The following is a 25,726-nucleotide window of genomic DNA, read 5'->3' on the forward strand; positions in this document are numbered from 1 at the left end:
GCACGCTACAATGCTATCAACAAGCGCAAGGGAGAATTGACACATTATTTATGACATTTACCAGTTGTGCTTGTCGTTTTGAGTGCTATGTTGGTATAAAAGCATTGAAAAGAGAGAAAGATTTCTTTCTCACTGTGCAAACACTCTTTACGAGCAGCGGCGACTCACATTTGTACCAGAGCGTCTGGTTGGAAAGTTAGGAACACAGTCTCTGATTGCTCAATCGACTTTACACAAGAGATCCACAAGTGGCTAAGTAGACAGCTAACAGTTTTCACCATGGGAACAAGGATAAGTGATAACAATAAGAAATCAAGCAGTAGTAGTTTGGGGATAATAGGGTGATTGGCCAAAATTGTGAAAAATGTGTTGTTGAATTGACGTAAATTTGTGTGATGGTAGCTTCCTGCAGGGACTGATTATTCTTCACCCCGTGATAGTCTTAAATCACAAACTACCTCTATTTGCTCACCTTGCTTCCTTTCAGCTCTCTTTTCCAAACACATGCCCCTCTGCTCTCTGCACACAGTGACATGAACCCCTTTCTTTTTGTCTCTCTCTGTGTGTGTCACCCTGTTGACTTTCGCACAAAAGATTTTCTACACTTCAGTTGAGCCACGTGCGCAGGAGGCTTGTTGTTCATGACGTAGCACATCAAAGCGGTTGAATCCAAATTTGTTGTGAATCTTATCAGCACCACGTTTAAACTTTTCAAACTATTTCATTAGTAGGTCAATACTATACAGGAGACGTCGCACCTCAATCAATAAATTAGTTGGAGGGACGTACCAGAGGACGACTCTGTCTCTCTTTTTGTTCGTCGACAGTTCCTAAAGTTCATAAAGTTCTGACCTTATGTGAAGCAAATTTTTGCCTCACTGCTCTGCAAATATCGGGGGAGTGACGTTCCACGTACCAAGAACCGGTCTATTCTGAGGATCAGCCAACAAAGGCCCCGCCTTCGACTGCCGCCCGGTTTGCAATGCACCCGGCCCCTATATGCCTCTCCCTGCGGGTGGTGGGCCCACAAGGCTGATGATGACTATACTGATCTTGTTGATGTTGCTGATGATGATTATTATTATTTTTTTTAAAAAGAAAAGAAACGCCCTATACACTGCCTGTTGGCACCAGTGTCCAATTGCACTTGAAGCTGTTTTTTGGCACTTACTGACTTCATTCGCTCCTGTCTTCATCGTTGCTTGTGTTGTATTAACTCTCAGATGTACGTCGCTTTGGACAAAAGAATCTGCTAAATTAAATTGTAACACTGTAACAAGGCAGTGGCTCCATGTTAGGTCTTCAGGCTGAGCCCGCCCGGGCCCCATGGATGAGAACCCGACCACCAGATGCTCGCTGTCGATCATTCCCCCTGTCTTGCTGCAGAGGTAGACCCAGTCTTCCTGTTCCGGGCGAGTTAGCTGCACCACATTTTTGCCTTTTCATAGGGTTTTTTGAACCGCTCTTAGTCTTGTCCTTACCCGGGGACCAACTTGTCTTGGGACACCCTACCAGGAACTAGTGCCCCGGACAACAAAGCTCCCAGGCGCACACAAACCCCTCCACCACGTTGGGGGCGCCACAAATATACACCACGATCACTAAAGCCTCAGTTAAATTTGAAGCTTTAGTTATAACGATGATATCTTAATGAATATATATAACAAAACCTTTTCTTGTGCCACGCGAGCCTCGATGCATCATGCACCAGGATGCACCACACGATGCTTCCGTACTACTACACACTGTGAAATGTATCCTCCTACCTAACAGTCAATGCACACATTTTTCGAAGCCATTTTCACTTTGTTGCAAAGTTCATAGCTAATTTGAAAAACAGGAGTAGGTGGTGACGCTACATGCTAAAATAGCTTGTTCCAGATCAGTACATTAAATGACACTATTAACACTATTCAGATAGATACGGATGAGGCTGAAAATCTTAAACTTTGTCAATAGCAGCATGCAGCACACTGCAGTAATGTTATAGCGACCTCTTTTTCACCAGAGTATTAATAAATACTCATGAGCCTTTAAATTTCTAATCAGCCTGGCAGCCAAAGTTGTGTCATGTATTTATCCTATTGATGAATATATAAGGCATCAGTTTATTATTTACTAAGCATTAATTAAAGCGTGACATTAGTAACAACACATAAAGTCACAGGTCTGGATTATTATAGAAACATTAGACACATGCACAGGACACAGGGCAGCTCAGCACGTTCACATTAAGCTCATTAGTAAGCTGTATTGATTTTTGGATGCCACGCTGATGATGGAGATGATGATCATGATGGTGGTGGTGTTTGAGGAGGCAGTGGTGATTATGAGTGATGATGGACACAACACCAATAATAATCACTTCCGAGAGAGAGAGAGGGAGAAAGAGAGAGAGGCGATGATGAAGAGATCAAGACCGGAAAAAGAGACAAAAGCGAGAAATTAGAGGATACTAAGAACGTGCCGAGAGATTTTCAAGAGTCACGTTATTATTGAAGAGAGAGAGAGATGGAGAGAGAGAGCGGGGGAGAGAGAGATGGAGGGAGGGAGGGAGGGAGAGAGAGAGAGAGAGCGCGCGATAACAGCGTTTGTCCTTCTTGGACTCAGTTTTGAGACCGGCTGACGGGCAGAACGAGCAGCGGACGAACAAACTTGAGACATTCACCACGAGATCGGACATTTAAAGGTAATTTCAGAGTATATTTGTCCACAGTCAGATAACCTGTCATTTTGAGCATGTATGATGTGTTTACGGCGGTCAGGCTGAGTGAGGATCAGACCTAGTTTCTCATCGCTTGGTATTTGGGAATTGCGTCTCTCTCTGCCTGCTCTGCTCTTTGGCACCGCTGCTTGACATTCACCAGGGATCACATTTTATATATTGAAATTACGGTACGTGCAACCTTAAATACTTAAATATCAATATGCAGTTTCCTTTAATTGTTTCCAGTCAAGGATTTCTGTGGTTGATTCTCACACCGGACCGACTCCGTGCGTATTTGCGAGAGCCCGAAGGCTTTTTGCAGGCTTTTTGCCGTTTTAAAAACTCTATCCATTAAAGCTTCGTGTGAAATCATCTGTGAGTTGTGGTTTTAACAAATAATACAGCTGTGCCTGTTTCATAATGGGCGACATTGAACGTAGAGTCCTAATTGGGAGCCATCGGTCAAAGAGATTGAGGACCTGTCCGCTGGCGCACACAGATGGGATTTTATGTGAGGGAATTTCAGCCATAATAACTGCTGTATACATTGATCGATTCTTTTATTGATCCGTGTATCGATTCTCACAGATTTACAGTCAATGTTTTCTCCGGACCACAAGGTGAGTAGAATGTGCTGTCACTTTTTGTGCAAACTGGACGGGCGCAATATTTTTACGCGTGCGAGACGATCCCTAACAGACGGCGCGCGTGCGTGTGCGCACTCCTGTCTGTCTGCACGCGGCACTTACCGGAGGACGGCAGGGGGGCAGCGGCTGACAGACAGTCACATACCGAGCGCAGACACCCCGGGGCAAACATTTTTACCTGCACGGCGTCCGTATGCGCAATCTCTCCGCGGTTCAGCGCGTCTCTAATGAGGTTGATCGGCTGCGAGACGCTTCAAAACCTCGGCTTAATTGCGTCCATTTATTACGCGACCTTATAAGTCGGTGATAATAAGTATTTGCCTTCATATCTGGAGTTGTCTGTGATGCGTTTGCGCAAAATGCTCCTTTTTTTCTGTTATAATGTTTGTGTTTGTGTGAAAGCTTTCATGGCCCTTCAGGGAAATACATTTGGTTAGATTTATGACCTGCCCTCTCAGGTTATATCGATTATCGCAGCCTGCTGTGTACTATATTTTTGTAAGAGCAAGAAAAGTGGGTCTGCCACGTCTATATATAATTTCTTGGTGTTGCAGGGAGCACAGCTTCTGATACAGTCATCTCTGCAGCTGGGTCAAATCTCAAGTGGGAGATCTGTGCTCTTATAGCCCCTTGTTACATATGCATAAAAACTAATCTGAGGCATGAATGGCTCCCAAACAAACACACGCACACACACGCACACACACGATGGGCCTTAAGCGACTGTAATGGCTCTGATCGGGGTGAGACATGTTTATGTATGTGGAGAGCTCATGTATTATACATCACTGTTGCACCAGGGTTTATAGGTACAATCAGTGCAATGCGTGCAAACGCCACGAGTCTGTATTTGTTTATGTGTCTCTGTTATGATATGTGTGTGTATTTTCTTCTGCATATATTTATCTGTGTGTGTGTGTGTGTGTGTGTGTGTTTCATTCAGATTGCATGAGCACTTTTCTCCGGACCAGTCGTGGCATTGCAACATTTCTTATTTTGGGGGGAAAATAGGACGAGGGAGACTAGTGATTGGGCGCACACTCCCTCCTCTTGTAATGTGGTTAAGAGAGAGAGAGAGAGAGAGCAGCAATCTGTGTGTCAGCATCCAGTTAGCAATTGTAAAGCACCAGATAGCTTTTGCATTTACCTTGCAGATTGGAACGGAGATGCGAAGGAGTGCAGAGGAAGGAGAAGGAGAAGGAGAGGAGAAGGTTAGGAGACATCAAGGGAGGAGTGAAGGAGGGGTTGTAAGATTGACAAAGATGGAGTAGATGAAAGGTAGACAGAGGTAGAGGTGGGGCGGAACACGAGCAGAGATTAGAAGAAAGAGCGGGAAATGAGTGGAGTGGGTAGATCGAGAGGAAGACGATGGGGAGAGGTAAGGGTGGGGGTGGTGGTGGAAGCAGACAGGTCGCGCTGAGACGGTGACTTATGCCGGCGATAAAACTGCCTGAAGAATAGAAGCTGAAAAGAGAGGTGCTGTAGTTGTGACCAGAGAGGGACACATGGAATCCCATTAGCGGACATTACCGTGTGTTATTAAGGCTGATAAGAGAGGAAGAGAGGATCGGGATGGGTGGTGGGATACAGAGAGAGAGGAGGGAGGATGGAAGAGACTCAGCAGAAAAACACAGAGGACGTATAAAAAGGTGTTTGTGTGTTCAAGCAAGGATGCACTTGGAACAGTGTTTGTAGAGTTCCCACATCGCATTTGTCTCGCATTTATGGTCACATAAATGTCAGTATCTGGCGAAACAATGAAAATATTTTTCAGAGGTGGTAACGTCCCAGACAGCAGTTAAAAATGTTCATAATCGTCCTGAACCTGGGGGCGTTGCTAATTTAGTGTCCAATTAAACACTTTCTTGTTTTTTTTCTTCCATTGAAACACTTTCATGAATTTATATTCCCCCCCATTGACTGTAAACAGAGAGCATTTTTCGCACGTTATGCTCAGGAGGCTAAACTGCTGTTCGCATGTCGTACTTCTTTCTCTTTTTTAAGTTTTGAAAATTTAGGGTATCAGACAAATCCTCGCCATTACTCTGCTTCTTGAAAATACAGGAAAGAAAGACAATTTGGAGGGAAATTGGGCCGCAAACTACAAAATTGGATACCCATTAGCTAGGGTATAGGAAACAGCTAACGTTAGCATTCAGTAACTTACTAGATAATGTTAATGTTAGCTAGGAAGTAACTGAAAACTTAACTTGCCGTTATGTTACACGATGCAAGAGGAAAGGCATAAATTGGACTTACTCCTAGCTAACATAATAGATTAGCTAACATGACTAACATAAGATTAGCGAGAAGTGGTTTAATGCTAACGTTAGCTGTTGCATAACAGTAGCTTCTGGGTTATAAATATGTTGTTTTATGGCCCTGATTGTCAGATACTACATTTATAAGACTTACCCTGGAACACAAGGACATTATAACATAGCATGTTAGCTTTCCACCCTGAGCGTAGCATCAGAGAAAAAATGTCTGCCTTATAAATATGGTAAAGGACTATAATAGCTACCAGTTGCCATCCAGAACAGACGAGCATTTCTCCATGATTTTACAAGCTAGCAGTAATGTTAGCCTGGTTTGTGCAGCGTTTCCACTGTCCTGCGCGAAAGGTCGTAGCTGCGGTTTTATTTTAAAGTTGTCGGGGGATGGCAGGGTGGGGGTGGTAGCCTACTCCAGCGCTATTGGCTGCCATTCTCGCCAAGTCCCTGCCTTGTCTTTGTTTTTCAGGAAACATGTAAATATGTGGAAACAAATAGCACTGTGCTATCCCCCCACCAATCGTACATAATGTCTCTTGCCTGCATTGCTTTGTTTTGCCAGTAAGTCAGACTAATTATGTTCCAGACTCTTTCTTGAAAGACTCCATCAGACGGTGACATGTCTCTGATAAAGACGTTTTTTAACGCGCTGATCATCCTTCAGTGTTGAGAAAAAAATGGCTTCACATGTCCCACCCCCTTTGGGAAGCACACAGAAAACATGGTAAACGATCAGTGAGCCTCTATTTCCTTTTGATTCCCTCCTAATGAGAATGGGAGAACCCCCAAGATGCGCACCCATGGGGGCTTTTCTCTTCCGACAGTGTGTGGCAGCCGACGGACGCGTACCATTCATGAGCTGACAATTCAGTGAAATGAATCAGACAACATGGCCTCCCAGGGATCCTCCCGGAGAACAAGGAAATAAATGCTTAGTGCTCAAGACATGAACATTCCCTTGGGCCCTGAGATAATGCAATGGCAGAATTCCCTTTCCGATTGTTTCAGACGGGAAAGGAAACACAGTGCTTCCAGGATCTAATGTCCTCTGAGATCCCGTCTGTATCCCCCTCCTCTCGCTTTCCAGGCAACATGGAATGAGCTGTATAAAACCTTGGGCAGAGAGCTCTTCCTCCCGTGTCAGTCTGTTGTAGGGGGAGTGAAACGCCTGTGACTCTGCAGTGACTTTTCGCCGAACTGAATCTAAACTACATCATCTCCAATTACCGACTCAAGGCAAGTGTCTGACGAGCGATTTTTCATCCATACGTGATGCTCCCTTTAAACTCCGGGTAGATGTGAGGGATGGTGTGCTATAGCTTCCCTCAGTGCCCTTTGATGGTGATCATGCATCAAAGGAGGTGAAGACACATGATTGCTGATGCAGAGTTTTTAAGACGAGGGGATGGAGGGTGGGGATTCTACAAAGGTTTCACAAGAAGCATCTCTCTGAAAAAGTGGGAGCGTGCGATTTAGTTTGAATTCTTCACCATGAATACACCATCCTTCATTCTTTCTCCCATCGTCCCTCTGACGCAGCGTTGTGTCCCCAACGTCCCCAGACTGAACCGAGCACACGGACCAAAGACTTGAGTTGTGCTTTGTCGTGACTAGGGGGTTGGAATCACCAGAGACCCAGCAGGATACAGATACTGCAGTCACAATGTCATATTATTGTGATTTTAAACACTTTTAAACACTGTGATAAACTGAGTATTGCAATTTACTGTCGTCTATTACCCTTTTTCAACTCCAAATCATGCCCCCCCTCCAAACAACTTTTTGATATGTTTTATACTAAAGTGTTAAAGTGATAATCTCACACTTTTCCATTTAAATAAATGTCTGTTAAGTCACTCTCTATCACCGAATGAGGTAACACAATGCTGATTGAGCCGATGGCCCACTGATGAAAGCCTTTGCATTTGCAGTACTTAGCCTTTTTATGGACTTGGGTGTCTGTGGCGACATTTGTGGAAAAAATCACAAGCGGTGCCCAGTTAGTGACGCGTTCTCCATCACCCAGCAGTGGTTGGTCTGCCAGAGAGGGTAGGCAGAGCTAAGCGGCTGCTTTTCCAGTCTTTGCAAGTGTTGCGAGTAAACAGCAATCAACTATGGCTGAACAACAACTTAATCTAAGCGTCGACTTTGTTTCTTTTTGTTTGGATTTTCACTTATTTTTGAAGTTGAATCTGTAGTCATCGATCTTTTCTTTGTTTGTTCAGCCATAGTAGATCACCCAGTCTGTAATACTGTAAATGCAAAGGCTTTCATCAGAGGGCCATAGGCTCAATCACTATTGTGTTACCTTATTCGCCGATGGATAGTGACTTAACAGACATTTATTTAAATGAAAATCTTCCAGATTATCACTTTAAGCAAGAAAAGGTTTCAGTCTGTTCATCTCACTTTCATTTGTATTGGCACAATAAGACTTTGTGAAGCAAACAGACTGACCAACACTTCTGTAAACTCGCCATAAACTGAGGCTATATTAAAATGGACATAGTCCAACAATACTGAATGCTTATGCGTGACGACTACTGTGCTATTAAAGGTATTTTAAACAATGCAACACAATGTTATGCAGCTCCTTTGGCAACTGCAGGAGTTTAAAGTAAATTGCTGCTAAATTGAAATCAAATAATTTAGTCTCCATCTTTGTTATAAACCACTTGTAAAAGTCCAGCTGACCTGAACTAAAAAGTATTCATCACTTAGTGAAATGAAAAGGTGATTGTCTTTATCATTCTTATACTGGGAAGTTTAATTTAGTATTTATTATATAACATAATTTATCTGATGAAAGATCAATATCGTGATATTATGCTGTATCAGTTTTGCCCACCAACCCTTGTTGAGGCATGGAGCCTCTCTCTCCCTCGTGGGGATGGGAGGGGACGAGAGGGGTCATTTAGAGAAAATGGCAGTGTCTAGTGGCGCCGTGTTTTTTCTCTGTGGAGGCCTGTGGGATGGTGCAGCAGAGTCTGTCACGGTCTGATTGCTCTCAGACCAACATCGCTGTTTACCCGCGTGCATGCCGTAATGCAGGCAGGTGCAGATACATTCATGCACGCGCATAATCAAGATATGACGCACACACTTGAGAGTGACATAGAAAAGTCATTTTTAATCTTTGTCTTCAAACAGAAATTGCACCAACGCAGAGACCGGTTACCCTGATTTTCTTCAATTTTCTCCCTTCGACGGTTTAAAGTATGAAGTCGCATTCTCTTTCTCCGCTCAGCAGGGGGTCTGTATTCCTGCTGGAGTGGACTGAATTTCAGAGTGGGATGTTGGATCCCAGCTTGGTGGAGGATGGCTGTTTGGATAGTTGGGATGAAGGAGGACTCCAGTGTAAAAAAGTACAGCAGCTCGCTCCACTGGAGACATTATTATACATAGAGATGGGAGGCTGCTCCAGGCTGAATGTGTGTCCGTGTGTGTGTGTGTTTTTTGTGTATTTACATTTATACCCCACTGTGTAGAAATGAGAGAGGGAGAGGGCAAGGGAGTCTGACATTGACAGAACGAGAAAGCTTTTATGACTGATGGTTGCAGGCCTCTGTGTGTGAGTTGGTTATAGACTTGCTGCCACTGGCTGAAGTATTGAAGCAGTGAGCTAAAATGAATTTTTTTCTCCAGTTGTTTCTGAAAAAAAGTTGAATTTGTTCCAGGAATTGAGTGCTGGAACACAATTCTGAGCACTTCTGTCATGTCCTATTGGAAATATTTCAATGTTTGCACACATCAGGTGCACAAATATTAAGTGTTTATCAGAAAAAGAGGAAGACGAACACTATGGAAATAGTTGGATTTACAAAATCCTTGAAGTGAAATAACTTGAAATTTAGTTTCAGTTTGTTTTGACAGGTTACTTTTCTGCTTTTGAAAAGTTTTCTTTTTATTGTGTAGCAGGGAGTTTTAAGAAGTGGTGAAATCAGTTTTTCTCTCTGCGTTCAGAGGACAGACTGCTGTTAGGTGTGCAGGTGCAAGTGTGAGGACATAGTTCGTCTTTACCATGACTGGAGAATTGTGTGTCCTGGTATTTGAAATGCCTTGATGCTGTAATAACTAGTTAGCTATTGTTCTGCTAAGCCTTCAGCTAGCTTATGTTTGATCAGAGCTAGTGCTGTATGCTATCAGGAGGTTGCTGTGGGACACATTAGCCTTGGGTAAAAAGTAGGAAGTATCATCAGAAGAGAAATGTGCCTCCTAATAGCTCTACCTACATTCCCCTGTAGGGCTTCAGCTAGCTTATGTTAGATTAGCCCTATATGCTATCAGGAGGTTGCTGTAGGACACATTAGCCTGGGTAGAGGAAAATGTGAGGAGACTTTTAGCCTATAAAGAGAAATGCCTCCCTGTAAATACATAGTCTTGTGCCATATTATCCACCAGCTAGCTACAAATAGTTCCGCAAACATTTCCCCTGTAGGGCTTCAACTAGCTTATGTTAGCTAAGTCCATGCTATCAGGAAGCCGCTGTGGAACACGTTAGCCTGGGCTAAGAAAAGTGTGACGAGACAGTTAGCCTGTATCATAAGAAGAGAAATGCCTTATGCCATATTATCCACCAGCTAGCTAAATAGCTCTACCTACATTTCCCCTGTAGGGCTCAGCTAGCTTATGTCAGCTTAGCCCATGCTATCAGGAGGCTGATGTGGGACACGTTAGCTTTGGCTAAGAAAAGTGTGACGAGACAGCCTATATCCTCCTGGTAGAGCTTTGTGTCATCTTAACCACCAGCTAGCTTCATATAGCTCTGCCAACATTCACCCTGTAGGGCTTTAGCTAGCTTATGTTAGCTTAGTTACGTCCTGTTTTCTTTAACGTTTTAACTTTCTTTCTCAAACAGAGAATGGGGGTGTTTTTTATTTTCAAACTCTGCTGTTCTAGCACACGGTATAGCAATCACTGACATAAAATCGGGTGAAGGATATTTACAGAAACCTCTTGTGGGTTTCGACTCCTGGCAGATTGGGCCTGACCCCGCTGTAACCCCCCCTCAGGCATTCAGAGGTGGGAGCTGACTGATGCCTGACCTCCCTCTAGCTGCTCTCCCGCTTAACTCGTCTCTTGTCCCTGTCTGAACCTGCCGTGTCTTTCTCGTCCCCGGAGTCAGATATCATGTTCAGAGTTGCTGTAATTCACCTTGGTACTCCTGTTGTCAAACTGGAAAAACGTACAGTTTCAGAGGCTGTGGTTTAGCTGTGTTGACCTGGAGGTTGCTAATGCGGTTTTGTTGTCCAATTGCCCTGCTCCAGGACTGCTGATCACTCCGCGCCTGTCCTTGCCAGTATTTCTGCCCCTGGTCTGAATATCTTTTTGTTGTAGTAGGACATGCTTCCAGTTCAGGCTAAACCTGAGCAGCAACAAGTAACAAACCTGTTCATCAGGAAAATCTATAAATGAAAGATTCAGACAGAACATCTGTAGAAAATCAGAGGAAAAACGAGAGTATTTTATTGATAAAATATGACCCTGTCTCACCATCAGTGGGACAGGGTCAGTGAATTAGCTTGTAAAGTTGGGTTACACCAATAACCGAAGCCTGCTGTCAGAAACACTCCTCTCTAATGATGTCTTTGCTTATGAACTTTGACCTTGCTATGTTTAGTCATGACGGCTAATTTGCCCAAGCTTGGAGGGTTAAGATATCTTTCAGCTTCCTCTGTGGCCATGCGTCGTAGTTGTAATTTGGAGGATTAAAAAGAATTAAAGGAGCAGTTCGCCCCTGGAAAAAGCCACTGTCAGTCAAAGCTGGTGTTTTCTGTAATCGATAGAAGCAATAATATTTGAAATTGCCGCCATAGCTGTGGAGAAAGTTGTACAAACAGCTTGTGGTTTCGACCATTCTGCATTCCTACAACACCCAGTGTGCATTGCGCCCCTCCCTCTGAAAGGAACAGCCCAGCGAGAGACGATGGAGTGAAATACTACCGTTTCGCTGCAGACAATGGGTCAAAATATGACCAGAATATACCGGTGGATCGTCTAAAAAGTTAGTCAAACCTGATGAGACATGACATCGGAGACGGGCGTCCTAGATTGAGGAAGTGTAGTTTAGCAAGCTCCCTGGCCTCCGCCAGATTATGCTTTTTACGTGCCTCCAAAGGCACAGAGCGAATTTCCTTTTTTTTTTCCTACCATAATGGCATTAGCTCCCCATAATAGCATGATAGAACTGAGGTTGAAAATCGGCGCACTGGCCCTTTAAGTAAAGTATTGGGAGAGTAGTTTGGCAAACCAAATTTGCCAGGGAATGAAATTATGAGATATCCAAAAAATGCCTTCATCCATTGGAGTGTGGCTTTAAATCCTGAGTCACGGTGGTGCGACGACTGAGGTGTAAAAGAGGAGAACAAATCAAAGAACAGGCGTATCAGTCACACAGCCCGGCTTGCATTACTTACATGTACAAGGATAATGAAGGTGGAATCCATAATGGGGTTCAAATCTCACTTAGCCAGAGCGAAATAGAGGAGGCTACAATTAGCATGTTGAATCTGAACTCATAATATTCAATGTTAAATATAATTTTCTCTCCTCAGACTGCACATTGAAGTGATTAGTTCTGGTGCAAATCTTTAAAACACGTGATGGAAAAGCAGTTTTTCAATTTTACGGCCTTCACATCCTTGTCTCACACTCGTCCCTATTTCTCAGCTCATGAGCACACGTGAAATTGAAAGCACTAACTGTAGCTACTTATATAATTTCACCATGGTTGTTTAACACAATTTAGGAAAAATTTAATAAGCTTTGTTAAAAAAAGGTGCCATCGACTGTAAGTGCCGTTTAAGGAATTAAATATAGCCCATCATACTGAGAAAATGAACTATTATTCCGAACAATTGCTTGTACAGAAGGTAGCTCTTTTTTTGTGTGTGTTATTCATCACTTCAGTGTTTTTGACTCGTCTTGTTTAAGGCTGAGAGACGCTGTGTGTGCCTGAGGTAGGAGTGACTGTGTAGGTGTCTGCTTGGGCTGGTGGTAATGTGCATCTGCACGGCTTGCTGCAGACGTGTGTGTCTGTGTGTGTGTGTGTGTGTGTGTGTGTGGCCATGACAGAAAGAAACCTACATTATAAGCTGCCACCCCTGACATAGGAGTCCGGCAGGAATTGAGTAAATCCTATTGTAAATTTGCCTACTCCACGAAGATAATTGGCTTATTCCTGTGTTAAATAGCCGCTCCTGCAGGACACGGACTGGGCTTAGCATGCTCCGTGTAGACAGTGTGTCTGCTCCTCTGCTTCTTAGGGACTCAGAGCCACATTACATACTGAATTACTGTATGACAATGATGAACTGATAGCTGCAGAGCGCAGCACAGAGTCTCTGTGCAGGGACAGACGTCTACCAGAAGAGTCTGCAAGGGAACAAGTTGGATTCCCTCCAGGTCCCCCTTTTCTGAAGGAAGCAGAAATACTTTGTAACTGTCGAGTCTCGGTCGAGTTTTCAGGTATCTGTACTCCAGGGTTGATTTAACAGACAACTTTTTAATTTGACCTCCTACATTTCAACACAAATAGCTGTGCTTTTTACACCTTACAATATTATGTTTTTATGCACCAGTGCCTGCTGCACTCTAACTTCAACTAACATCAAGACTGGATTCCAGCCGAAATGGATGGAGCAATATGTATATCCACAAGTGCATATCACGAATAACAGACATAGCATGACAAAAACGGCGTAAAAGACATACCTACGGCCAAATAGATAAGAGCGGAAAACTCGACTTCAAGAAGAGGCCTCTAGAAGTTTATGTCTTTGACCTGCAAACACTGCAGACAACGTTGGAGCAGATTCACAACAGAAAGACGGTCCAAAACTGACTGATTTGCACATTTAAGCAAAGTTAAACGTTCATTATTTTCATTTTCATAAATGATTTTCATTATTTTCAGATTTTCATTAAAATAAATGTCTGTTAAGTCATTGTCTATCGCCAAATGAGGTAACACAATGGTGATTGAGCCTATGGCCCACTGATGAAAGTCTTTGCATTTGCAGTATTACAGACTGGGTGTCTGTGGCGCCACTCGAGGAAAAAATCACAAGTGGCGCCCAGTTAGTGACGCGTTTTTCATCAGCCAGCAGTGGTCGGTCTGCCAGAGAGGGTAGGCGGAGCTAAGCGGCTGCTTTTCCGCTCTCTGCAAGTGTTGCGAGTAAACAGTAATCTACTATGGCTGAACAAACAAAGACAAGATCGATGACTACAGATACAACTTCAAAAACAAGTGAAAATCCAAAGAAAAAGAAACAAATTCGACGCTCAGATGAAGGCAAACAGTCTGAAAAGGAAAGCGACCGTCAGCCAGGAAAATCAAGAGTTACCCAGCTGGAAATGTTTTGTTCTAAGAACGTTCTGAGAATGTTACCTGCAATGTTCTGGTAATGTTTTGAGCGGAAAGTTTTTATTTGGTTCCCAGAATGTTCCTTTTAATAGACGGAGAACGTTCTCTGAGAACATTTTCAGAATGTTGCAGTGAGAATGTTCAAATCACATTTCAGGAACGTTTTATAAATCACGTTCTGATAGTTCAGGCTGTACTTACATCCTGAAAAGATCCTCAGGATGCTGCAGTGAGCATGTTCTACCTTTGTTTTTATGTAACATTGAGCAAATGTTTTATAAAAGGCGTTCTGACATCCCAGGCCTCAAAAACATCCTGAAAATATCTTTATCTTCTTTATTTGTAATGATAAACACCCTTAAAATGTTCTTTGAATATTAGATTAAAACATTTTCTGTCAAACGTAATTAGAACTTGTAGGTAACGTTAGACAATGTTATGGGAACGTTCCCTGCAAGCTGGGAACCGGAGCCAACCGTGGACGTCACACATGCAACACTGCCTGGATATCTGGGAAGTGTGCTGTAATTACCGTTTATCGCCAAAGGTGTCGCCAGAGAGGACTTTAAGATTACAACTTTAAAGTTATAATGCTTAAAGTTTAATTGTCTCCTAAATAAGAAGTACGTTGAGTTAGCTGTGCGCACAAATACGCGGTAGAAATGTCCTTCAGAGGGCTGCCTCTAACTTTCACGCAGTGAGTACATTTCAGAGGCTGTATTTTTTCACTTTGCTTTCATAAAGAATTCGAATCACTTCTGCTTTTACCAGAGTCTGTCTTCTTTACACAGGTACCTGTACTTCTACTTTAGTCGAGTTCTTTTGCCATCTCTTCCCTTCATAAATGGCTCCCGTTTCTTGATGTATGAAAAGTATTGAACAGGCAGTCTGCTTGAGGAACAGCCGGCACATCACGACTTCAGAGCTAGATTTGCTCTGCCCCGTAAAGCTCTCAATTTCTGGTTTTCATACCCGAGTCTACACGACAGTTTCGGGCTTCTTTTGAGCTCGCATGTGGAGAAAGTGTTGCTTAGCCATACCTAAATCATTATCCACACATCACACACCATCTGGGTTTCACGGCGTCACTTTGAAGATTCCTTCCTCATCAGTCCTGAGCCTAAAGGAAACATCGCAGATATATATGTGTGTGTGTGTGTGCATGGAGCTCTTTTTATGCCTGTTTTAACCCCTGTAGTTGCTCAGTAACCGCACTAACAGCGGTTGCCTCTCTCTCTGCGTCTTGGCCTCTGGGCATCTGCTCAGTGATGAACCCGGCCCCAGCTGATCCAGCAGCTCAGACAGGAGGGGAGAAAAAAGCACCAAAACGCTCAAACCAGAAAATGAGAGATTCAGAGATGGATGAATTGTCAGCGGATGTGCAGCTGTTCCTGTGTGTCTGTCTGCGTCTGTTGTGTGTGTGTGTGTGTGTGTTTGAGCGTGTGTGAGGGTAGCTAGATCGCTAGAACGGATAATTCTGGGACATGACCGAAAACTGTCTAGTTAGAGTGCATCAGGAAATGGATGAAAGGGAGAATTCCCCACACGTGGCGGCAGGAGAGAGATGGAGCTCAAAACGCTTCGCCTGCGCCGGTCCTGATGGCTGCTAAGTTGAACAAAGACAACGGAGACACATTGACTGCAAAACCTTTTTTTCAAACCGCTGCTCCGTCTGTGTGGAAACATGCTGGACATGCTGTGAAGTGAAATGGTTGAGAGCTTCTTTTAAAGGTTGACTGATGATATTGAGCGGAGGAAATGGCAGCACCTCGGGGAGGGTTTTTGAAGCTAAAAATACGAAGGCAAAGAGATTTTTGTCATGCTTATTTCAATGTCAAATAACATTAACTCTATGATGACTTTTACCTGTTAAGTGTCAGAACAAGCTGTTGTGTGTCCAGGTGTGTGTGTGCATCTGTGCGGCCCCCAGCCTCTCCAGAACCACACGGGGCGAGCCGGCAGAGCGCGAGGTTCATCAGTAGTGTAATTAATGTTTCGCGGTTCAGTTGTCACGCGTGATATTTCAGCGCCGCGATCTACTCGAGAAGGCTTTTTGATGAATGGCCAATTAGAGGCAGACTCCTCAAGCCTGGTGGCTGACTGATCTCTTTTTAATGGCGCTCCTGTTTCTTTGATAAAACGCAAAATGAATCATCGATACCTCGGCCCCGAGGAGCAGCCGGAGCAGAATTTAATTGTAATTGTGTGTGCAGCAGTTGCTCGGGGTCCAGGATCTGCCTGTGTGTGTTTAAGAGAGCACTTCTGTGGTAATATTGGTCAGAGTTGGTCATCGTCTGGTGCACATGGATGCTCCTTGGAGAATTATACATACTTCTCTGCTTCTGTTCATCTTTCCTCCTCTATCTACATTGATCTGTTAAATGTACATTCAGCCAGTGTACGAGTATGACAGGCCCAGCTGTGTGCGCTCACAACACCAGCAACCCTCTCTCATTGTCTCACTGTCTCTGATTTTCTCTGTTTGATTGCTTTTAAAGCGCACTTCAATTAGGCCTGGCAAGTTTCTCTTCCAAAAAAATCCACGCTTAAACTACACTGCTGAGTTTTTGATGCTTTAATCAAAAAAATCTCACTTTAAATGCATAATTAATGCCGCAGAAATGAAAAGACGAGAGGCTTCGACGTTCAAAGAAATACAAAGTGTCTTTTCTTCTCTGTTTGCCAGTTTTCTCGGGAGATGGCCGAGATGTACTTGCAGCTCCGCAGAAGGGGGTGTCATGGCAGGGGAGGGGGTTTGTTTGAGGAGAAGCTGTGAAAACACACCGTGTAACAATCTGAGCATGCAGCGAGCATCTCGAACCAAAGAGCCCACCAGGAGCTGGTGGACCACCCAACGGGCAGCGAAGATCTTTTATACGCCTTTTTATTTGTGCTGCGGGGTTTTTACCCGGCGCTCAGCCGCTGGAGGTTTCTCCGCGCAGCTGAGCAAACAGAACAGGTTCAGAATGAGGTGATTAGTGTTGTCAAAATGTCACTGCATCCCCCTGCTGATTTGAAGGGTTGGGACAATAATCTTATATCTCACTGCATGAGACTGCGCCTGCCTGCAAACAGCACACACTTCACGAGGCTTCTTATATTTATGTGTGCTTTCCTCGGCCTCCCTCCCCCAGCTCCGCCGCACAATGTGACGCGCGCCGCTAGCTGAAATTGCGAACCAGACCTTTCACTCTCGGTCACAATGGAGGCTTGCTCGGCAGGTAGGCACTTGGGGAGATACAGAGGGAATCTTATTTGGTGGATTTAGACTTCATAAACATCATTATCATCTCCCCGACCTTGAGTTGCTGCGCTGTTCAGCTGCGACCCCAATTTTGTCAGGAACCTCGAACGGTGATGCGCACGGTCTCTCGGGCACACGGGCAATCGAGTCAACAAAAAGAAATTTTCTTTAGTGGAATGTGTGCGTGTGCATGTCGGCATGTGTGTTCTGTGTGTCCACGCACGTGCGCTGACTCAGTAATCCCCCCCCTCCCCCCCTGCTGCTTGGAATCGTCAGCATCTTTTCCTCCGAACAAAGTTTTGTGAGTGTGCCTCTGCCAGATTTAAACTATGTCGAACATTAGTGTAACAGCCCACGCTCTCAGAATACAGATTTGTTCTTGAGCGCGCGCCAAACGGCCTCTATATTTTATGAGCCTTCTCTCTACTAACATACCGTCTTGAGACTAATTATCATGGTCGCACTCAAACACAAAGCTCGTTTATTATTGCATTGACATCACATTTGTTTTGGCTTGGCCTACATGGCAGAGACTTCACAGCGCTACAATGCTGGATTCATGCTCCGAGCCCGACAGAGCGCTGCTTGGATGGAGAGTCTGTTTCGTGTAGCGGCGAACACAGTGTCAGGCAGAGAGGTTGTTTGTTCTTTACAGTCGTGTCACTTGTCCCTCTCTAAGTGGAAGTTTTTCTCCCCTCTCTCTCTCTCTCTCTCTCTCGCTCTCCTCGTTCGTGCAGGGCTGCTGCGCCATGTGAGCTGCTCACTGGGGAGTCATGCTTGATTCTTGGGAAGCAGTTTTCTCTGTTGGTCCTGGCCTAGAAATGCCTTAATACTTTTTATTATCATAATACTTTCCCCCCCAGCATATTGTATCCGTACACTGATTCCAGCTATTTTTACACATGCTGCAAGACTATTTAAAGCCAGAGCAATGTTGTCTGAAAATGGAAATGCTACATGAAAGAAGAGAATGAAAATTTAAAGGGTCTTCTAGTAGTTGATGTATAATTAATTGTCCTTTATAAATATTTTTTAGTATTTTCTCATTATCTTGTGCAGAAAGGATTAAAAATACAATCTATTATATTGCAACACGTGGAGCGATGCGTAACAGATCCTTCTTATTTAACATCAGGCAATTTCCCAATCTACTGAAGCTTCAACCATTCATTTAACATGCCAACTTACTCCTGTCAAGGGTCACAAGTCCTCCCGAGCATATCCCAGCATGCACCGGGCGGAAGGCAGAAGAAAAAAAACAAAACCCCGGGAAGGGAGCCAGTCTATCGCAGGGTGAGAACAGGCAGACGAAGCGCTCAAACACACCAATCCACTGGTGATTGAGGCAACGTTTGAACTATGATGCTTTCAGTTGAGTCTGTGAAAAACACAATTTTGTTTTATTGTGTCGTGATTTTCACAAGCAGGGCATAAAACATGGAAACAAGGCCGCGTAGAGAACAGACAAACTGCACAACAAAGCTGAAGGCTTTGTATAGAATCACTTTACACCTTTAACCTGGTTCATCCTGTGAATTTTGTGAAAAACAGATTCACTAACCAGAGTTGAAATCAGGACCTCACAGATATTCTTCTCATCAGTCTCAAAATAATAGCACTTCACACACTACAGGACATACGATGATCTAACGGGGAAGAAGATATGAACACATGAGCGAGTGAACAGTAGCATGCTAGCTAACATTAGCCTGGGAACTTTCTTTTCCTTCATGTGATGATCCAGGCTCCAACACGCTGTTAACAACAGAGGCGTATTAGGTCTCTCACAGTCACTCTTGTGGCAATAAGCTCCAATAATTGTAATTGTCTAATTGTCAGTTAGTAAACTAGACTGCAGTTAATGATGAAGCTAAAATTAAGCTAGCACAGCATAATGACACGTTGAGCTTGAGTTACTCCACAGGAAATCAATATCATCCTGAATACGTGGGATGTTAAACTCGGAGGTTCTCTTTAAAAAACCACGTAGTGTTGCCAGCTCAGCGACTTTCTCTCTATAGCGACTTTTCAGACCCTCACTGCGACTTATTTTCTAAAAAGCAACTAGCTACAAATTTAGGGACTTTTTTAGACCATTGAAATACATTATATTGTAATTCACTCCCATGTACGCTGCTCAGAGTATTTGCAGTTCATGGCTCCTCCGCCAACAGCTCCGAGTTGCTCTCTCCTCTCACCTCTTGTCCCGTGCACTTCAGCACTGCGCAGGCAGTCACTGTAGGGTAGCGGTCATGCAAATGAATACGCACCACTCAAGTCTGCAGGGGCCCAAGCCATAGGGCTCTCACGTTTCACACAAAATACCCATACAGTCCCAGTGTAAAACTTAGAATAATACATTACAAACAGAATTGACACATTTAAAATGGTAATATAATTGCAAATGATGCTAACACGGCTAAACTCGGGGGCTAGCATATTTACCGTTGCTCGGAGACACCGTCAGCAGCTCTGTCATCTTTTACTGGGGAGTCATGCTTGATTCTTGGGAAGCAGTTTTCTCTGTTGGTCCTGGCCTAGAAATGCCTTAATACTTTTTATTGTTGTAGTCCCACTCAGACGGTGTTATTATCTGAAATTTAAACGTGTTTCATAAACCTCAAAACGCACCTTTATTCAGGCTTTTGGCTCTGCAGGAGAGTCACATTTCTTAGTCCTTTTCCTTTACTATTACTCTGAACGCTTTTTACTATTTTATTGTCCTGTTGTCCTTAAATTGGTCTTAGTGTTTTTACTGTTTTGTTTTTACGGCTTTATGTTTGATTGTACAGCACTTTGGTCAACTATTGTTGTTTCTGATTCATAAATACATGTGGACTGGATATTATCGGGTTGGTCCTGATGAGTCTGCCAGCTGTTTGTGAGGATTAAGACTGGATCTGATTACCAAAAAGTCTTGTACGGACATCGGTTAGGACCGAGGTCTTCACCAGATTTTCCTCTGATCATCTTGAGGGGCGAATTTAGTAAAAATCTAAACTTTTGTAGACCTGGCGTGGCCTTTGACAGCATGAGTTCAGTCCTCTCGCTAGCCTGGTTCCACCTCAGATTGGCGATCACATCTCAGACCCGTTCAGCCATGCATACTAGTCTGGTGTTGTTCCCATTGACGTGTCAACCAATGAGTTGACTGTTGAATGGGGACATCCTCCTACCATTAAGGCTAGCTTGCTGCCTAGCTACATGAATAGGAAAAAAACAAGACATAGGCTAAATGGGAAAAGAAACAACAACTCATTACTGCTGTAAGATGCTATTCAAGACATTCTATTGATTGGTCTGAATAAAACTAGAAAAGCTCACCTTAAAAAAATGGCTGACATGATCACAGTGTTTTATTTCTGTTTGATTTTCCAGCTAATATCTGCTCATAGGTGGATCTGTCCTTTATTGATATCTCCTGTTACACCAGCTGTATCTCTCACCTTATAGACCTTTATGAGGTATACAGAGTTGAGGGACCTCAGAGATCTCCCAGCACATCTCTGCCGCCCTCTGATCTAATCAGCCACAATGAGTGAAAACACCTGTGTGGGTGTGCAGGGTCGCTCAGGCTAATGTTGCTGTGCAAAAAAAAAGAACAGCTGAATATCACTGTTATTACTCAATGCCAGCATCAGCTGGATTAAAACATAACACACAATGACAGATCTATTTCTGTCAGGAGAGGGGATGACTACCACTCTCATGCCAATAATATATTAAATCATGTTGCAAAGGTCAAACAATGCAAATTACATTTAAAGGGTACAGTCTCAGTAAGAATATTCAAAAAATGCACCACAGGGGACAATAATGAAAGAGAAGATAATCGAGGTCTCGAGCCTGACAAGCTTGAGTCTCTGGCCATGTCCACACCTCATGCACCTGAGGCTGCTACAGGTGGGCTTCTGCGTTGTGTCGATGAGAGAAGAAAGACTCAGTGACACCGGGGTCTCTTATTGCTCACCACCGTTTGTTCTAATAGACACATAAGCTGTGTCTCAATGCAGGGGCTGCAGCCTTCGAAGGACGCGGTCTACGGAGGATTCGTATTCGTGTAGACGCTAAGGCCGAACTGAACTGAACTGTCTGGTCTACTGAGGATTTCTTGTTTGCGTCACCAGCTGTTCCCGTCCCTAATCTTGTGTCACCAAACGCAACAGGTAGCTAGCAGGCTAACTAGCTGTCATAACTAACGTCACGTAACATAACCTATTATTTTAAAGATGATTTGTTTGAAGGCCGCTTTCGTTAGAGTTGAAACCAAAATTGACATTTTAAAGTGTATTCCTCGGCCGCTTAAGAGTCCGACCTCTCGTTTCAAATTCAATCAATCAAATTTTATTTGTATAGCGCCAAATCACAACCAAAGTTATGTCAAGACACTTGACAAAAAGAGCAGGTCTAGACCAACTCTTTGTAATATTATTTAGAGAGAGACCCAACATGAATGAGCCGCACTTAGCAACATTTGACACAATGCCAAGGAAAAACTCATGTTGGGAAAAGGAGGACGCATTTGTCGGCCACATCTGAAGGAGCCTTCGCAGTGGGACAGCCTTCGATGCACCACTGTGACGCAATCTGCCTTCAGATATGTCCTTTGAAGGAATCAGCCCCTTAGTTTGCAGCAACTTCAAGCTCGCAGCAATCACTATTATTCAATGCATTGAAATCGATGGATTAACAGGACATTTTATTGAACTGAATCGGAAAATAATTAGCTTAAATAAGTGATAGGCGAGGGGGCAAAAGGAATTCAGAGAAAGTACCACAGAAGAAGAAATGAAGGGGGCCCTGAGCTACATCACTGGAACATTTCTGAGTTTGTAGGTCCTCCCAGTAAAACATGTACTGGCCTATAGATTTAGTGTAATTATAGAAACAAGAAAGCAGAAGCACATTAAAGCTAAATTTGATCAGCAATGTGTATTGATGTAAAAAAAAACGTCAGTTAGAAAGTGTACCTGTAATAATCATGTGGGTGTTTTGTGTACAGTGCAAAAGAAATTAAATAGGTTATAGATTTCCTCTTTAACAACATTGGCTGCTCGTTCAGGTGCTGCTCAGTAGCTCCCCTGCAGCTCCCCTCTACATCTAAACCACGAACGACACGTCACATAAAAGCCTACAGCACTCATCACTGCCACTATAGCACAGCAGGAGCAGATTGTTCCTATAGCTGCTGACATCTCTCCTTATCCACAAGTAAATAAATCATAGGTGTCTCCAGACGTCGTAATTACATGTTATTGTGTGCTTGATGACTGAGGTGTTTTGTCAACTGTGGCCAGCAGCAGTTGCTTTGTATTTTTTCCGTGGCAGCATCATAGACTGTAAATAAGAGTGAGAGAATTGAAGCCTTGAACCTGCTTTTTCTTTCTGATGGCCAGCAGAGGGTGACCGCACTGATGATTAAAACTAGCTGGGCTCTACTTTTCAGTTGATTTATTACCCTTAGTAAGCATTTCCTAATGAGTTTATCCTGGCTAGTTTCAAGACTTCCACACAGCATGATGTTCAATTGGAAATGGGTGTCCCATTTAGAGTACAACTGACGGTAAATCAGAGTATGCTTCAAAGGGTAGCAGCCTGTGATTAAGTCGTCACCAAGATGTTTCAATGCACGTTAGGGCTGCTCTATTAATCAAATATTAATCCCTAATACAATTTTGGCTTCCCACGATTAAAAATTAAATAGCCGATGATATTTATCCTCGCTCCACTCGTAAACTCTGCTGCTATTGCTTGTTGCTCAGTCATGTGGTTGTCGTGGTTACAGCAGCTGTTGAAAACGGGAAGAGAATACGTAGCTGTCCTCGTCTATGCCTCTTTGTTGTTTTTCATTATGATCTCAACATACACTTATCTGTTACGTCTTTGAAGTGATGTGCAAACATGTCATGAAGGTGACCAACGCTCAGTCACGTTTTGAACGCTGCTTGTTGTTACGCTAAAACAGGAAGAGAGAAAAGTCACCAAATCGAAACACCGTTTCAGGTTTAGGGCAAGAGACGTTAAGCAAGAAAACCTTGCTTGCATAAAACCTGTGTCTGCGCTGCAAAGCAACGTAACTAACTTGTTCAACCAGCTGAAAAAACAGCACAAAGTGCAGCATGATGAGTGTGTGAAGACCAAGAGGAAGAACATCGCTACTCCCCAGCCTCATCCAGCATCAAGTCAGACTTCCGTAACAGCAATGTTCGGTGCAACACTCTGGACACCCAACTCCCAAAGACAGATTGTAATCACAAAAGCAATTTGCATTGCATCTTGCCTCTAGAAAATGCTCCAAATTCAGGTAAAGAACCTAATTTTCAGTCTTAGTTTGATGCAAAATGTGCACATGAGCCGAAATGCATCATCATTTTGGACGTAATCGTGCAGCCCTGATGAATATCCATCCCGTCGTCCCGAACTCGAGGCTTCAGAAGCGGATTCACAAACAGCTTGGTGACATCATGGTGGCTAGGTCTTCATACAGCTTATGGTTACGCAGCATCCGCCCTACTTTCTTCTGCCCTCATATTTGTCATCCATGATCTCAGGCCGTCACGATGACATCACTGCTGACATTCAGCCGACTCCCACAAATTCCCTGGTAAATTTTATGGCCATTTATTTTTCTACTTGATTGAGCGGTTTAATACAGCTGAACTCATCTAAACCCTCATAATAACTTTCTCTGCCAGGAAGGAGCCCCCTCTTTCATCTCTAACACTAGATTCAATATGCCTCACGTACCAGCTCTGCTCCTCCACTTCCTCTGTGTGTTTGCAGCGTGTCAGACTGACATGTTTTCAATTGTTGATACCTTTCTATGTACCACACGCTCTGACATATTCCACTGCTCTACTTTTGTCACCTTCTCTTTGCATGCATCTGCACAGATATGCAGTGACACATGCAATATGGCAAATGCCAGCAGAGACAAAAGAAGAATGCACATGAACTGATACGGGGTTTTGAATAATCTGTGTGAACGTATGCATACATACACACACCTAAGGTGCATCCCCCCTCCCACGACGTGTGCGGGGAACAGCTGGAGATAAAGCACATGTGTAGGCTGTGTGTGTGTGTGTGTTCTGGTGTGACACATCTGGGTAAAGCGACACGAGGGGGTCCTGACAGATACGGGCTGAGCGGGAGCCTGTTCCTGTTGTGCTCTGTCACGTTGAAGCTCCTTCCACATGCCTGCCTCCCACCGTCTGCTCCACGCTCCCGCTAGCTGTTAGGTAACCTGATGCTAACTGCGTGTGTGTTCTGATACCACCGCAGTCTTGAGCGGTTTAAAGCGTCGGAGCAGCGTGGCCTCGAACATGTGTGTGTGTGTGACGTGTCATTGGGTTCCCAAGAAAGATTGCAGGTGAGAGATTAAAAGGACGCGACACAAGGGCGTGAGAAGAGAAGCTTTATATCTTTGCTTGTGAAATGGGCGGTGGGCTCGGTTGATGAATGGGGGCACCGGTGCAGCAGTGCGAGGCCATGGCGATGACAGCGAAGGCCTTGGCGAACACAAACCATTTCCATTTCCTGTTGAAATCCCGTTTCTGGTTCTCTTTGCGCCACGTGCCTCAAGGTTAGCTCACAAGTTCTGCTTCAAGTACGCGTGCACTGAAATCTGACATTTTTTGGGCTGTGGGTGAGCTTGTTAGTGCGTGTGTGTGTGTGTGGGCTCCCAGTGGGGATTGTATTTCGGTCGGTCAAGCCTGACAGATAACAGCCCACCGTGCTCGTCACATCTATTATTGAGGGGACGGGAAATTGATCGTCTCTAACAGTGAATGTTACCCGGCCTTCCTCAGCGCCTCAGTTCCTCCTACTCTCTGTGCCGCCGTGCTCGCTGCCTTATTTGTCCTCCATCCCGTCTCCCTTTCTGACTCCCTGCTGCCCTTGTTTTCAGTTCCTTTGGTTACTTTTGGCCTCCCACCCTTTCTTTTATCTCTCACAGTTCAAGCCCGTCCCAATTTCTTCACATCTTTCCCCCTTTTGAGTCTTCACATATTCTTTTTTCCGTCCCACTCTGAAACCTCATTTTCCAAGTAAAACTTTGGGATGCAGACAACCACGCTGTCTCAATCTCTCAATTGGCAGAATAATTTGACTTCTTGTTTTTTTGGCAAACTCTTCTTCTGTTGAAGTTGTTGTTCCACAGTGTATCAACACACCCGACTCCTCATCCTCCCTCAGCTTCCACAACCGAGCTACAGCCCCCTTTTCTTGCCTCCCTTGTGCTCTCTCCTCATCTCCCCTCTCTCTTCATCACGACTCACCTTTGATCACTCGCGCTGGGAACTCTTCATCGCACAAAGTCAAGTGTTTTATCTTTGTTGTGTGACAATTCGACACTGGATGAGACCACGTGCTGCCAGCCAACACGGCTGTTTGCGCCCCGAACACGCGCTGCAGAGGAGAAGAAAGCCTAATTTGAGCTCAATTCATCATGGCAAGATTGCCCTGCATTTATTGATAATTGCTTTTTTC

The 25,726-nt window shown here is 44.0% G+C and overlaps 1 protein-coding gene across 2 annotated transcripts in view; it reads left to right on the forward strand.

The window, feature by feature from the left end:
* Positions 1-2,568: 2,568 nt before the first annotated feature.
* Positions 2,569-25,726, forward strand: part of LOC138611755 (uncharacterized) — a 204,625-nt gene continuing 181,467 nt past the window's right edge. For both annotated transcript variants that reach the window (XM_069684984.1, XM_069684982.1), the window contains exon 1: positions 2,569-2,689. The gene's annotated coding sequence lies outside the window, so the exon portion shown is untranslated. The remainder of the gene's footprint in view (positions 2,690-25,726) is intronic.

Source organism: Semicossyphus pulcher, unplaced genomic scaffold (genome assembly GCF_022749685.1).
Source record: "Semicossyphus pulcher isolate SPU_LCO1_2020_fin unplaced genomic scaffold, fSemPul1.0.p SCAF_7, whole genome shotgun sequence".
Taxonomy (NCBI): domain Eukaryota; kingdom Metazoa; phylum Chordata; class Actinopteri; order Labriformes; family Labridae; genus Semicossyphus; species Semicossyphus pulcher.